General features: G+C 38.2%; 1 protein-coding gene across 3 annotated transcripts in view; it reads right to left on the bottom strand.

Annotated features, from left to right (window-relative positions):
* Positions 1-16925, bottom strand: part of FRS2 (fibroblast growth factor receptor substrate 2) — a 56530-nt gene that overhangs the window by 13747 nt on the left and 25858 nt on the right. For 2 of the 3 annotated variants that reach the window (XM_075495506.1, XM_075495509.1), the window contains one exon: positions 367-472. The exons of the other annotated variant lie outside the window; for it this stretch is intronic. The gene's annotated coding sequence lies outside the window, so the exon portion shown is untranslated. The remainder of the gene's footprint in view (positions 1-366; positions 473-16925) is intronic. 3 annotated transcript variants of the gene reach the window in all.

The raw sequence follows: 16925 nt of genomic DNA, 5'->3' as shown, positions 1-16925 counted from the left end.
CATGACTTCCTTTGCATTCAGCATAAAATAACTGATAAAATCTGTTGGAGGCAGGTGCCTGCAAACTTAAAAAACAATAAAAAAAACCTTAACTGCAAAGTAGTTTGGGAAAAATCACTAGAGTTGCAAGTAGAAAGCTGTAGTATATGAAGATGTATGAAGTATAGCCACTGTATCTCAAGAACTACAAAGAAAAGGTATGTAATCAATAATCATTTGAGCTTGTTATTTTGTCTCCAATATATTCTAATATTAGTACTTCAGAAAACCAAGAACTGCAGTGCTGCTTCAAAAGAGAGATGTGAAGCAAGGCTGTGAGGAAGAAATGAAACAGCTAGGGTACTGGCAGAATTAAAAATCACTCACCTAGATTTGGCCATTAATATTCCCAGCCTCTGCTGCAGCATCAGGGCTTCTGTCATACTCAAAGTGTCATGCTGTCTTGTCACAGAACTAATCATTTGACCTAGAACTAGAAGAGTAAGTAAAAATGTAATTTTTCTTGTGTTTAAGATGCCAGTTAGTAAACTAACAAAAATACACTTTTTTTTTTTTTATTTTGGCAGTATTATGTCAAGTGAGGTCTTCATGGCTAGGATGCATCTTAAGTGGAGTTTTAGACAAGAGACTGATCTCTTCGAGCTTCCCCAGCATTTCAGTGCCTAGCTGGGTCTTGGAAGCAAATAATCTGGTGTCCTTTTCTGCAGCGTAGCCTGTCACACTGGGGACTCCACTCATTCTCCACTCACTCCTTACCCAATTTAGTGTGTGGAAATGACAGATGCGAAGCTCCTGTTATCCTTAGCACATACCGAACCAAACCACAGCAGACAGAAGAACACATACAACTTACTCTGCTTAACTCCCTCTTGCTTATCCTACTGAACATATACAAATGCTGACTTGTATGGCTAACACATCACCCTTTCTCTAGTTCACTCATGATTCTTGCTCCATGACATTAACCATAAATTGCTTGCTTTCACTTACCCCCCACCCCCAGACGACTCTCATACTAGCTATCCACTCACATTTAACACCAAAATCTCAACTGCTGCTTCCATCAGGCTAACAGTTGGCAGCCTCCATTCTCTGTTTGTAAAACTGCCAAATGAGCACTTCAAGTTTCCTTTGACGCTGCTTCTTAAACTCAAGAGAAGGGCTAAATTCTCCGAAAAATACTTCATCATTAGCCTTTCTTATGAGCCTTTCAGGATGTCTACACAAACTTGTTTGAGGCCATTGCAGCCCTGCTTATCAATACTGCTGCAATTCTTCATATTCATCTGCTGTCCTCTGCCTTGCAACTGGATTAAAAGCATTTTGGAAACCCAAAGCACTCTTCTTTTCTGCATAGTATCAAATGTAATGTAGTCCCAAACTCATCCCAGGTCCTAGGCATCATGGTAACAGTTGCAGAACACTCTTACTGTGGAGGGATTGTGCAAGAGAACAGCAAAAATTCAATACCGGTAAATGCAAAATAACACACCTAGCAAAGGAGCTCTGTCTGTTAGGAAAGGTCAGTCACGTAGTCACACAATTCAATGAAAACACTAGCTCAATAGCTATCATAAAGCAAATGAAACAGAATTGTTCAGAAAGAACTAAAAGCCAAAACAAAAATACAATTCTATTGTATGAATCCACAGTACACCCATAGATGTAGTAAAGTATGCAATCATGCCTCTCCCTGTCAAAACACAGGGTAAAACCAGAAATATGCTACTGGGACTGCTCAGCCTGGAAAAAGGGACCACACAGGACAGAAAAGATGAGTACAGAATTATAGGTGACATGGAGAAGATAAATAAAGCACAACTATTTTCCAAATGCAAGCATTAGGGAGCAGCAGTTGACATTATTAAGGGGCAGGTTCAAAAAGACTACACAAAAGTACTTTTTGCACATGGTATGTAGTTAAAACTTTGTGATCCACAATGTCTTGTGAGAATGAGTTCCAAAAACTTAAAGATTCAGAAGGTAATTGGACAAATGCAAGCTCCACAAAGAGCTTTTAAACTCAAGGATGTCACACCTGGCTCAAAAAGTCTGTAAGCTGCATATATTTAGAAGGGTCTTAGGGAATAATCATAAAATGCTCCTTGTTACTATTCCCTTCCCTATATATTTACTATTGGCTGTCAGAATTTACTATTTACTGTCAGAAACAGGATACTGGACAAACCGACACTAAGTCTGACCCAATAAAGCCATTCTAGTTAACATAAAAGGATGGCATGGACTCAGCATAAATCTGAGTGCGCTGTCATAAGACATTAAAAAAAGAAATACTTAACAACTTGTATTTAACTTGAAACTAAACCCTAGATTTCACAAAGATACAGAAGGATAAACTTATTGAACTGCTTGATAGATACGTATATTTGCATACATATACTAAACATAAAGATTCTCTGCTGTGCATAAGTGGTATTTAGTATCAGGGACTTGCAGCAAGTCACATACCCTTCCTATAATTTATTTGCCCTTTAGCCATAAGCTTTCTTGATCTTGGACAAAAATTGTACACAGTTGTATTCAAGACCTATCCCTCTGCAACACACACAGGCTCTGGTTCTGTGATGGCCCTACCCAATCTAGCTGGTATTATTTAACTATGTTTTTTGGTCAGGTTAGATTTTTGTTGGCTTAGTACACCAAACCAGCTCAGGAGAGAGTCTAGCAAGCGCCAGAGCCAGCTGGGGACAGAATCACAGCCTTAGTCACCTCTGCCCAGTTTTCAGCAAACTTAGCACCTTCAAAATTACTGGGATTTACTTAGTTTACCAAATTCCCTGCTAAAATTTTCAGGACAGGAGAAAGGAAAGAGGGAGCAGAAAGCTTGACCCACCCACTTTGGTGGAATCTTACAGGTAGTCATTAAGAAAATAACAACATTAAAAATTTTCACAGGCAAGCTACAGTAACACAGGTGTGTTTGCACTGGTATTTACCCTGATATTTTTCTAGCAAAGTTTTAAAGCCTTCACATGGTTTGGCTACCTAAAGCAGACTAGCCTGTTTCAGTTACCTAAGAATGATTCTTAAAAGATCTAAACAGAGTTTTTAATGGATAAAAGAAAGCACACAAATTTACAGCACCTAACTTCTTGTAAATGTAAAGCAATAACAAAATTCTCCAACCAGTTGTTTCCAATTACAAGTTGGCTATTTACTCTGTTTAGGATTTTCTTAAATCTTCCCAGATTGCAAAATATTTACCCAAACTTAAACATACAAGAAGAAGTAGACATTTTCACAGTCACAACCCTAAAAGTTAATCTTTTCAGTTATGTCTACAATGTCAAATCTAGGAGCAGTAATTTCCCATTCATGAAGCATCAGTGGTGGCTGGGTGCAGTCATGCAAGAAGGGGGAAGGGGATGGAGGGTATTTTCTGCTTCTCCCTAACACATTCATTACTGCACTGCAAGGTAAAAATCCCAGGCAAGACAAACGAGGACCAGCACTTTTCTAAACCTTGTTAACAGGAGTGAAAGTTAGGAACTGCCATAACTTCGGTAAGATTTATTACTTGGCTTTGTGAAGTAAAACATGTCTCTCTCCCTCATAGACTAAGCTATGGCAACAAGTTATGCTAACCTTTCAAAAGTCAAGGAAGACAAGGCATCAGTGTAAACACAGTAGATACTTTTTTTTTTTTTAAAGAAGTCACAGTCAAAAGCTTGTAGAAATTCTAACATTTGCAATTCTGCAATTTCGCCAGGTTGGGAATGGTCTGAACAACGCATGCGTTCCCCTTGTATAAGAAAGCCCACATGGGACAAGTTGCACGTACTCCTTTCGCTCACAATAACTGGTCACCCCATTAAAGTCAGCTCACGGTTGCAAAGCCGATCTAAAGACTGGCATTAACTTAGTTCTGCATGCTCTGGTTGCAGAATCAAACATTAACTTTGGGGGATATTTTCTATACGCATTAATTCCGAGCACACACCTTTTAAAAATCAGGGAAGGAAAAACCCCAAACCATAGCATGCCTCAAGAGGCAGGGAGAAGCAAAGGTGCCTTGTCTGTAAACCGATCTTTTGCACATATTCTTTTCAAAAGAAAAAGTGGCCTTTCAAACCACTAGCTGCCACAGTGGTAGATCCTCTGTATGTCTTGCTCTCAGACCTACAAGTAGAGAGCAGAAAACATAACTAAAGTGTATTAACATAATTTTAAGGTGTTTTCTACCACAAAATTGTAGTTAAAAAAAAAAAAAAAGGAGACTAGGGCTTTTTCCTCCTTCAGAAATTTTAGTATCTAGAAAGCCCAATGAATACAATGGTGTAACTGGAGAAAGGTGTCTGTGTACAGGTTGTTAGCACTCAGGCTCACAAGCACTTGAACCTATTCGTTCACATATTATCAAGCACTTGATAATATTTTGATCACAACTAAGCAATATAAACACACACTTATACTGTCATTTTTGCCTATAACATTCTAAATCGCCCAATTTAGAAGACTACATCTACTTTTAAATTTAAAGTGTCAGCATCGACCATTTTCAAAGGCTGCTTCTTGTTTGGCCTATGCTATTTAACAACAACAACAACAACAACAAAATTAAAGGACACAATCCCAACCACTAGGAACACCGAACTCCTCTGCACTTGTATTTCCTACTCTTATTTAAAATACTTGCTTAAAAAGGTAGAGTAAGAAGAAGTATTATCAAACCTTCTACATTTAACATCAATTTCTGGGGAAATAAAGCAGTTATGATAAAAAACAAACCAACAGAAATGCTGCGAGTTTTGGAGGTATATTAAAATTGCGAACTCATTGACAGATGGATAAAGGAACATCAGGACTACTTCACCTTTTTCCTTCATTTCTTTAAACAATTCTATTTAGCATAGTGAGTAGAATAATATTTTTCAAATCAATAATTATTTTTAAAACGTGAAGCTGCCTGGCACATTTTATATTTCTTTCATCTTCAGTAACAACACACTGATGTAACCCTCATAGTTTAAACTCTGCCACTTCCTAAAATACATTTCTCAAAATGAGTTCCATAACCATTGTAAAGTGTTAGCCATGGTTTACCTAAACTTGAAACATGTTAGCCACCGTGCTTTATACCAACACTGAAATCAATCATTACAATTCAGAAAGCTCAAAAATTAAGTCCATTTAAGATTTTTTTTTCAGCTGCACCAGCACTATAATACTTGAATATTTCAGAACTACAGAACTGGGTTCTCACAGCTGGTTACTATAAAGAGTGAACAAAAAGACTATATTTAATTTGAAGACTATATTTAATTAACACACTCTTTAAATGGAAGTTCTGTGAATGGTTTCAACACCTGCTTCTTTCTTAACTTCATAACTAATGCTCACATGAATTAAGTAAACAAAAAAAAAATGGAAATTAGTTGTACTTCACAGCTTCAGGAGAAATCCTTAAGTTTTTTAAAGGGAAAAGCCCAATGCTTGGGAGGAGAGTGGAGGGAACAGACAATGTAGTGGTTGTCATCTGTACCAAGGCTAGGAAGGTTTTGGTATCATAGCTGTCTTCTGTGAAATAAATTCAAGTTGTCGCCTAGGGGACAGTCATAATGACAAACATTTATTTATTTTTAAAAAACAAGTTCTCAGATATTTTCAAATTCACTTTTTCAAATTGTTCTTTTAGCTGCAGAGTTTTGTTTGCTAGCTCTTTTCAATTTAATGTTACCTGATCATAATAGTGACAAAGCAGGAGACTAACTATTTCTTTTCCTCCCCATTTTGGGTCCCCTTTAAAAGTTAAAGTTATTTGGGAACACGAGATACATGTATGAAAAGACAACTGTTACTTAAAAAAAAAAAAGTATTCTGCTGAAACCAGTGTTTGTGGGAGTAAGAAAATTTAAAAGTGGCTAGCATGTTTTCTTCCTAAATTCTTAAAACTTTGAAAGAACGGACTCTACAAGCTATTTCAAACTCAAATTGTGCCATGTTTCAATTTACATGTACCATGTAAATGACACTTTACCACAAAAGGAAAAATTTTTAACTCGCACATGACTCTCCATCCTAGGGTCATCAATGCTGGGCACTTTTCATCATGAAGCATTCTCATCTCAAGAACAACTAGCAATAGCCTACACAATAGAAATACAGAAGTTTACTTGAATACCTAACTAAAATAGTATCCTTCACAGAAACCATGACCTTACAGATATAGTAACCTGTGTAAAGCAGAGCACATTTGGCTGAGAGCCAAATGTAATCCTTCTGTTTGATGGCCATAACAGCAGTAGGGACCAGACCTCCTAGGAAAATCAGAAGGCTCCTGGGAAGCCTTCCTGAAGCCTTTACAATTGCCTTGTTGTGGACCCAAGCTATATACCAGATTGGAGCCATGTTTTCCTGCGACATAGTTGAATCTCTCCACATGAACTGTAGAGCGGGCAAGCGGTGAGCAGGTTTCTTGTTCCTTGACGCCTGTTGTGTGAGCCTGTTTGAAATCGGAGAGCTTGAGGGTGCCCCTCCTTAACCTCCTCTCAGGTTAAGAGGATGTAGCCTCAAACTACAAAAGCAAGTGGGAGACAACAATTTTTTTTTTTTTTCCTGAAAACCCATAAAGTCTCCACTAAGATGCATGAAGTCTGTTGTATTTGCAGCTTGAAGGTAGAATTAACTTGCCACAAAGGATTGTCCCAAGCCCAGAAAGGGCTCTTTCTCCTGATGCCTTGGAGTTCAGGAATTATCAGAAGTGATGGCAATGGCTAATTATTTGTATCTATATAAAAATATGCACAAACTGCTTAGTATTAAGTAGAAGTCCCCCTTCTCCCTTCTTCCAAGCATGTTAATGTTGTCACCTCTTATAAAACTCCTTAAAAACAAACATTCTCCTCAAAACTATTACTTAAGATAGCTAACACTTAAAATACTTTGTGCAGGAATAGACCCATCACATTTCTAGATGTTGCCTCTTACAGACTCTTTTTTTTTCCCCTACCTGACCTGGGGTAAAAAAAAAAAAAAAAAAAAAAAAAAAAAGGTGAATTCTTTACTTCCAAGTGGAAAGGTGCAAAGGAAAACCTAGGGAGCATGGAGGAAAGGTTTTTATTATTTAAGCAGACACCAGATTCATCCTGTATTTTAGGTTACTAACTTAAACACTGTCAATCAATGTCTTCGCCTTACAGAGGCTGACCTCTTTCCATTTAGTGTGTAAGAAACAGAATCCAAATTTTGGTTGTCTAAATTGCATCTAAACTAGACACGAGGAGTAGACATCACAAATAATTTGCCAGGCAACTGAACACACTGAAATAGGAAAAACTAACTTTGATAATTTCCTCTCAAAGTTCAAAATTTGTGGCCCCCAAGTGTTGGGATGTTTACTTTTATACAGGGATTCAGACAAGAACCTTCCCCAATTCAGAGCGGGTATCACAGCAACCATCAGTACACCTGCCCAGCACGTACTGCAAGACTAATCTCACACACAAAATACTTGGTGACAGAAGTGACCTATTCAAAACAAGAAATCTAATTTCATTACAGTTGGATGAGTGGCTTCTTATAGGAATGTTACAGATGTCTTAACACTGATTTCTGTTAAAACAGAAGATATTTTTTATCTTTTTTTATGGCTTTCAGTACATGGAAACAGAATCACTGTCAAACATTTACAGATACAAACCACTCTGCAACTTACTTTTTATCTCTCTCCCCATCCCTCATTTTTTCCTTAAGGACTTATTTTTCCTTATGAACTTTTTACAGAATGATACTAAATATAAATTGATTTATTTCAGACTTTACATCCTTCATGTTTCATCATTTCCACCCTCGCATACCATGTAATCAAATATCAAGCAATATTTAACAAGTGGTGTATTTAGATTTGTTTAACAGTGAATTTTCACCCTGCAAAAATATAAGCAGTAAGGATGGGATGCAATTTATAAAGCAGCTTATTTTTCTAGATCCTTCATGAAGAATACTGAGGACATATGTCAAAGGAAAAACATGCTTTAAGAGATACTGCATGAATCGTGGATTAAATCCTCTACTTAAAAATTCACCCCAAACGATGGCAAAATTTGCATTATCTGTACCAGCCCGAAATCTTCTTATGACAGAACCTGAAGCTTACGTACTCAACTACTTTGAACGCTAGCAAATCCACTCAACTTCTGTTTTCTGTTTTTCTGTTTGCCCTACAATAAGCCACACAGCATAGAACCTGCCCCTCCCTGAAGCTCATTCCAGTACCTCTCTCTCCTCTTTTAAACTCTCACAATTGGAAATACTTGAAGAAAGCACAGCCAGATCCCTACGGATATGTGATGATAAGTAATTTTCTCAGCTCAGAGTTTTTGAGCACTGTTGATGCTAACAGTTATTCTACAGCATGGAATAATTTTGCCCAGATACTGTCACCTCAGAGATTAAGTACAAACTGAGAGTATAAATCTGAGCGTTTCAGGTTATACATAGACAATTTCTAAGTAACTCATTACATCCTCTGCTCATTAACCAGAGTTGTCACTACAGCAAAGCAGCTTTAATTTTTCCACACAAAACAAATTTTGGATGAAAGTGGAAGTCCTACAGGCATTTGAGACAGCAAACAGACTAATAAAGAGAGGAACGAACTTACCATGTAAGAAAAATGTTACTGAGTAAAATAATGATTGTTTTATTGCCATGTTATTCCTTCCAGGAGATAGGTGAAGAAGGCTGAAACGGTACTGCAATCAGTCCTTTGAGTTTTGCTGGTAGCCGAATACTGCCCATTTTGTAACTGGCTAACACAACAGATTAAATGGATAACCTATTTATCTGATGTGGCAAATCCTGCGTCTTCAGAGTCGTGATGTAATCCATGGTGGCAAATTCTATATGATTTAAGAATCCTGGTATCCTACTTAGGACTTAAAATAGCCCATACTTTGACCTTCTATTTATTTTGGCTAGCATATCTTCACTACCATGAAGCCAAGTTCTTTCAATTGGAAAACAAAACTTAGGTTTCTGGAACACGGGACTCCCACGTACCAGACCTCACATGCACATAAGAGATGTAGCACCAAAATAAAGCATTTGCCCTGAACTAGTAATTACTGAGTGTGGTCAGCTCCAAGAGCTTCATTCCCCAATGGTCACAAAAAGGACCTCTTCACTTTATAATTACTTTGGGGGGAAAAAAAAAAAAAAAATTCTGTACATCAGCAAAGACTGACTAATTCACTTTAACGTTTGGAGACAGAACAGACGTAAGAGGTGCCAGAGCTGGAATGTTCTCCCGTGGAAACACAGGGGTTTAAAGGGATACGAGTGTTCACCAGAACAGGAAGAAACCCCTGAGAAATACAGCAAAAGGGGCACGAAACACGCTCCTTGCCTGCCCACGCATGCTGCCATCCTTCCAATCAACTCCTCTTCTTTCAGGTGTCCCGGAAGGCCCTTGCCTTGCACCGTCTGACAAACGACAATGTAACAACAATTCACCCCCAAACAGCAAATGCATTTTGGGGAGATGGCATTTTAATAGTAAAGTAAGCTGAACTAAGGTCAGTCATAATCCTTGCCCTTCATCCACTTGGCAACAATTACTAAGAAAATTAATATTGAAGGTGCCTAAGTACTAGAAGGATGAAAAAGCAGCAGTGCTAACAAACCATAACAGAGTTAAAAACGACAATGAAGGAGATCCAAGAAGAAACTAAACATGCTGAGAAAGAGTTTGGTGCCGCTGGCTGCAATTATGGAAAACAAACTATGAATGGTAGAGGTGAAGTTGCAGAATCTAGTTTCTAACTTCGCTTATGCTAACAGGTGGAGTTTTACCTCAAGATTTTTATTAAATGAGCATGTTGTCAGACTTATGATTAAAATGCAGTAATAAATGTACGCTCCTTTTCTCTCTTTAGCCCTTTCCCACAAAACCAAAACACAAAACTGGCAAAACCCAAGCTAACTGTAAAGCCTTCTAGCTCCTATGAAAACAAAATTATTGCAACCACACACAAGCTTCAGCACACAAGCTTGCCGTTTCGGCGCGCCGCCCTCAGAGCCCTCTTTGAACACGCGGCGAGGAGGCTGATGCAGGATCGCACCGGGAACTCGCCCTCTCAGCAGCATTCCTCCGCCAGCACCTCCAGCCGCTGCCAACCGCCTGCTCCTCAAACTCACAGAAGGCTTTCTTTTCTTTTCTTACTCCTCCTTTTTAACACCCAGATCCTCACGACTCGATCTATTTTGCTGTATACGTTTCAGCATATTTGGATTCAAAGTGATCAGCAACTTTTTATTTCTTCCCCGTCACCCCACTCTGCCTTGCTGCTATATAAAAATACCCAACACCATTTAAAAAATAGGGAAAAAAAAAACCAAACAAAGAAAAAGCAAATTACGAGCCTTGTTGGTTTGTTTAAATTCAGGACTGCAACTGATCTTGAAGAGTCATTATGTAGAATTTTGAAATGGCATGTTAGTATTAAATTAATTCTCTAGAGTTCTCCTTAAAAGTGATCATTTTAGCAAAATGCTCAAATTTAGGTTAGTTACATTTGTTGGAACACTGTTCATCAGTAATTCCTTAAAAAAAAAAAATGCTCATTTTGACAGAAAAGCTCTTATATTCACCACAATTACAGTAGAACTGAAGATTAAAGACCAACTCAAACAGCTGAGTTAGACGAGCAGAGAGAACTGCAGCAGGCAGCAATGTTGTGCTAACACTTAAATACTTCATGACATTTAAGACTGATGTGACACTGATCCTACAACTCTCCACTTCACTCTAGCGTGACATTTTAAGACCCACATTCCCTCACCCTGAGGTGTGGCACCTCATATTTTGGCCTATCCTAATGCGATATAAAAGGTAATCACACATTTCATCCAGGTATTAGGTTGATACAACTGTTCTATTCAATAGGTGAATACATATATATATATATACATGGCATTAAATGGAGTTTCAAATCTTCACCTCAGTACATTTCAAAAACTCTAGGTCTTTAATGAACATGCATCTTCAACAGGACCATACAAGCTGTTTGCTCCACCATCCCCATTAATCCTTCTGAGGATGTGGGACAACATTCCTTGTTCTATTCTTTAATCGCTCTCCAAAAACCGATCCTCTTACTCTGAACTTCCAGAGAAACAGGACTTATATTTTACTTGGTATCATTTTTAAAACAACTTACACACATGCAAATATTTTTCAATTTCTTACTAAAACAATTTCTCCAGATCCACACCACCATATTGTTTTCTGTGAATGTCTGCCAGATTAACTACATCCTTTTAAAAGAAACAACCAGAATATCAAACTCCAAACCATGACATTAGGTTAAACAAGCAAGCACTACTAAATTATTTTATTCTTGGAAATTCTGAATCTCTTAAAAAATGTCCTCTGAGGAACAGCATATACAAAAAGCATCATTTTTACACAACAACAAACCAGCAGAAACAGGATGAAGTTTTAAGTATCACTGCTATGGAAATGCTTTTTGGATACAGGATCAAGGAGAAAGGCAAGGAGATGGGAAAATAAAGCAGAAGGCTACAACAATTAAGTCAAGTAATGGGGCCTAAGAGGAAGAGAGAATCTAGCTTAATTCTTGAAAAGGATGCCTGGCTTGAAACTGTTTAAATAGTGAGTCAGCTCTCCAATATTTAACCACAAATGCCTCCTAAAACTTGAGGCCCACAGCTCTTGCCAAGTCTTCAAAGCCAGCAAAGTGCCAAATTTTGTAATTAAGTAAATGGCACTGAGTTTATATTTTGTAATATTTTAATCTCTCAAATATTGTTCATTCAAACATTTCAGGAAAGGTTAAGTTTTGCTTTTATGTTTTGACATGTTTTGCACAGAGTCTTCTAATACATGAATAGATACAACACTGAAAAGCCTGCAAGGTCTTTCTTACCGAAATGTTAAGCAGATTCAGTAAGATGTTATCAAAACTAAGACCACGCCACTGTGTTTTATAAAAATAAATAAATAGATAAATACAGTTTCAGTATGTATTCTCAATATGTGCCCTTCTTCATCCATCCATTGGTTCCTCTTTCGCTGTCAGCAAGTTCTTAGCACTTGGATGCAAGGAATCTGGCCTTACCTGAACATCTAGCTTTTATACATGGGGTTTTTTTCTTGGAAAACTGACAATCCCATCCCCCCAAGATATCATTAAATCTGGGGGTTTTTTTAAAATAGTCTGCCTCCTGTATTCACCATTTCTCCCTTTTCTGCACAGAACTCTCTTCATCACATTTGAAAGACTCCTGATTTTCTTAGTTCTGTTTACATGCCTCCTCATGTGCTTCTTGTACATTCTTTTCTTCCCACTTTAAGGAGAAATTCTAATAATCATTTAACCTTGCCTCCCCTGTGACCCCAATTCATTGTATAAAAGGGGAAGATTAACAATAGCTAGTTACTCCTCTAAATCAAAACTATGTAGACTCTTCACTGGTAGCTGATGAGAAGTAAGATCCACAGTCTTAGGGTACCTTTTGTCACCACTGAACTGCCTCTGCCAAAAAGCAGGTTTAGGTTAAAATTTTTTTCTTTGCATTTGCAATGAAAAAGAGCATAAGTGCATCTAGTTAATGTGGCTGATTTGTTAAACCATGGTAACCTGACTGTGTAGATGCCTGTCTGGCCCTTGGGCTACACCAACTGATTAAAATTCTGATTATTAGGATCTGCCCAGTGGATTTAAGTAAAGCCCAAGTATAACCATATTTCTGCATCAAAGCAACCATTTTCTTCTTTTCATTGCTGAATCTCTTACAGTCAACTTCTATGCAAGTAAATAACTCGTCACACCCCCAAAACATTTTCTTTAGTTTTGAGCACTCCTTTGTTAGTGATTTAACACACTCCCCATTAGTCTAGCTGATCCATGCCCTAAAAAGTATTTTCCTATTTGAAATGGAAGTTACCAAAAACTGTAGTTTGATCTACCTGTACAGTGGAGAGCAAAGTTCCATTAAACAAAAAATCTTTTTTCTTAGTGCTTTACAACTAACACAGCTAAAAGGTCCATTTCCTTGTATTATATTTCCATTTTTTAAAAAAGCTCCTTTTTGGGTCTTATAAAATGTTTCCTTCTTGAACACTGCTGAAACACTACAGAAATTTCTGTAGCGACCAATATCTCTCAATATAGAGCCCTACAAAGCTTTATTCTGTTGGATGACTATTACACCACATTAGATAAATGCTGTCTGATGTTAACATCACACAGCATTTTCTTTTAGCCAAGAATAAACATACCCTTCTACACAATCCATAATTAATTGCCTGCTTTGTTTGTATAATCTCTTCCTAATATTGTAAAGAACTGTAAAAGTAACATTAGAAAGATATTCAACATTACTGGAATCGTGGGTGTTTTTGTGTGCGTGTGTCTGTCTACACACCAGAACAAGCAGCAGAACAAGGATTAAAGCTTAGCTTGTCCTGATAAGAAAGAGCACCATTCCCACAACAGTTGTCACAGCAGTAAGGCTTGTTCTCTGATTAGACCACAGCAGACAACTTGCCAGTGGAAAAGCCTGCAGCCTAACACAAGGAGGATACCACTGAGGTTGCATCGCACTGCATGTATCGTTCCTTTTCCAGTTAGCCCATCCTCAAAAGAGACTACTGACATATATTTAGAACATATATTCCAAAAAAAGGAAAAACAGACAATGAACCGCTGCCCATCCTAAGACTTATGGAAGCCAAAGACTGAGATAACCACGCCACAACACCTGATGATAGTCAAAAGATATAAAAGATCATCCAAAAATTAGTTTGGCATTACCAGTCCAGAGGAACCCCAGAGATATCATGAGGATCTGACAGCTTTTTTCTTGTCCTGTGCCACTCACAAGGGATCCTGGCTAAACCACCTGGGCACAAGTCTTGCCGCTTGTTGAGTAAGCGGACACAAGAGTGCAAGCAAATGAAATCTGTCAAAGAACAAGTGTCAAGTAACTTAAGAGATCAGAGAAACAAATACCACCTTGCCCTTCCATAGGATCTTGCACTGAATTTTGTTATACCATTCTTCCTAAAAAGATAAACTAATTTTACCTTTAATTATTGTAAAATAATTGTCACAGAACCACTGGTTTCATTACAAAGTTAGCCTGAGTAATCATTTGCTCTCTCTTACTTTTCAAAATAATGGATTGTAACATAAGAATGCACACATGGCTTGCAAAATCCTTTCTAAATCTCTATTACCAACTATATCTTTATTACCTGGAAGAGTATTATCTGGGGTGAGATGATTTGAGAGGGTGGAAATGAAAAAAAAAAGTCTGATTTTATTAGTCTTTTTGTAAGGCTTAACTCTTCCCAAGACATTACTGAAGACTATTCTTCAGGCATTTTATTGTCCCAAGTTTGTAGTTTGAAAGACTGTTTGTACAGTGAAGGTGCCCATTTTGAAGAACAGAAGTTTACAATAAAATGAAGCTTCCCTTGCCAAAAAAGTCATATATACTTTTAAATAAACAAGTCCTTCCATAAGATTCCTTCCATTAACAAGTTTGACTAGGTGTCACTTGGAAAATAATTTCTGTGGAAGGTTTTCAGGATTAAACTGTCAACCTTGTGTATCACATGACATTTATAAGCATTGGTACCTTCAACTACACAGAAAAGTCATATTCACCTTATTGTACTGAAATTATCACCTGTTATCTTAAGTGGCAGATAAGGATAAGGCATTTTAAGGATAAAAATAACCTTTCTGGATTCTCATCTTGATAGTACATGTATGTTTTCTAATCAACAACTATGATGCCTGAATACGTGCAGCACATGCTCTCACACAACAGTCATATCCCAAGATTGGGACTCAAATACATATGGAGACTCACCTATAATCCTCTCTGAATGAGCAAAAGAGTGACACAACTCCATTAAAAAAAAAAGTCCTAAATGAAAGGCCTAAGAAGTGCACTGAACTTTCCTCATGCTGGGACAGTAGCCTCAAGTTTCAGCCTCAGACAAACCTCCCACACCTTCACCTCTCCTTGGCTATGGGGAATTCTGAGTACTGTAGTGTGTCAAATATAACCTGGAATACTGTAGCCCTCAAAGCCTTAGTATAGATTTTTTTTGTTTCTCTACCAACTACATTCAGTGGTAATCTCTACATATGAGTTCATGCTGGCTTTATGATTCTGTGTTATTTTATGAGTGAATCTTACATGCTGCAAACTTCTGCAACTTCTAGGTATTAAGAATGAGGTTGATGTAGTTTAAAATACCACACGAAAACTTCAAACACTCTTGCATATGGAAAATAAGCTGATTTGGTTTATAGCTAGCATGGACAAGCTAGTCCTTGCCCATCCATTTTGCTAGCATCTGATGGCTATATTGAATGCCCATTTTCTCTCCTAAAGGATTAATTCTAGAGACTGCTGAAGATGCCAAGACTTTATTACCATTACTAGCCATGATTACGTCAAAGCAGCACCCATAGCACCCTTTGAAAATGGTATCAATTCCACAACAGGGTCTTGTCTTTACTTGCGACTAAAGCCTCCAAAATTTACCCTCCACAGCTACACAATTAATTTTTTTTCTGATGAATTTCCACAGTGCAAAACACATATACACTGAAGGCAGCAGGGGGACACCAACCAACATGTGTGCTCCTGGGGTACACTACATTAATTATTCACATTTATATTATACTCTCTTTCATCAATAACACTACCCACACAGATCACACTCTTGTTATGCTGTGCCAGCTGTGCTATTTAATGGATACTGAAGTAGTACCACTTGGTAGAGTACATTAGCTTAAAGGATACGAACAGTAGCTCTTCTATTACATTTTTTATTATTAAACTTCAAAAAGGCTTTGCAAACAAGAAACCAAAATAAATGTACCACTGATGCTCTGAAAGCCCTGCAGGCCTCCACGGGAGCTGCCAATTCTGAAGTATTCTTGGCATTAACTGCTTTATTGGCTAAAGCAGACAAATTGTCTCCTTTATGAAGAGTCCCTATTCATACGTCAGCCACTGCATCTCCTAAACCAGCATTCCTCAAACTGAAGTCCACAAGCTCAAGGCTCATTTCCCCTTCCCATCTCTCCTCCTCCCCCCTCCAGTTTGAGCAGCACTTTGCAAGACGCAATGGAGAGTTGCAAGGGTGCCAGGGGAGCAGAGGGGAGAGGTGATTGCCGAAACCAGGCAGGCATCATGCAGCAGTAGTGTGGAGGGACAGGCAGGCAGTGCAGAGAGCAGGAGCAGGGTGGCAGGGCTGCTTAGAAATACATGCAGCCACCTTTCAGGAGGTCACACTCCTGCGTCCAAAGGCTACACAATAACACAAGTCTGAGGTACAGCGATGGGCTCTCCTGCTGCTCTTCGCCACAGGTGAGCTCTAGCTCTCATCAGTCTCCATGGTGAGCTGCTTCATGGAGCAAGGCCACAGAATATATATTTTTGGAAGGTTACATTTCAGCCAGTTTAGCTTCCTGAGCTGCCTCCCTGCTGGCCTAGTGACAGAGCTGGCACAACTGAGAGAAGGCAGGAATGTGCAGGGGGGAGCAGGACTACAGCTAACTGTGTGCTTAGCTCAGCTGGGACTTCAAGCCATACCCAGATCACAGCTTCGTTAGCACAACTTGACCAGAGATAAATTGACTTATGTTCCTCCTCCAGCTAATATGTACATCTCCACCTAAATGTATACAAAATATAATTTATTGCTACTGAGAAATAAAATACAAACAAAAAACTAATAAGAAAACCCGATACCCACCTGAATTTCAGCTATCTCAGGTTTTACTTTCTAGAAATGTTTCTTCAGTTACCCCCCACTTCCAAACATCAGTATGTCACTCATAACTGATCTGGGTTAAAAATAATCATCATTTTCCCTGCTCAGCTATTTTTTAATCTGGACCAGCTTCCTGATC

This window comes from Mycteria americana, chromosome 1 (genome assembly GCF_035582795.1).
Source record: "Mycteria americana isolate JAX WOST 10 ecotype Jacksonville Zoo and Gardens chromosome 1, USCA_MyAme_1.0, whole genome shotgun sequence".
Classification (NCBI taxonomy): Eukaryota; Metazoa; Chordata; class Aves; order Ciconiiformes; family Ciconiidae; genus Mycteria; species Mycteria americana.
The sequence above is the reverse complement of the archived record's forward strand: the minus strand, read 5'-3'. Positions and strand labels throughout refer to the sequence as shown.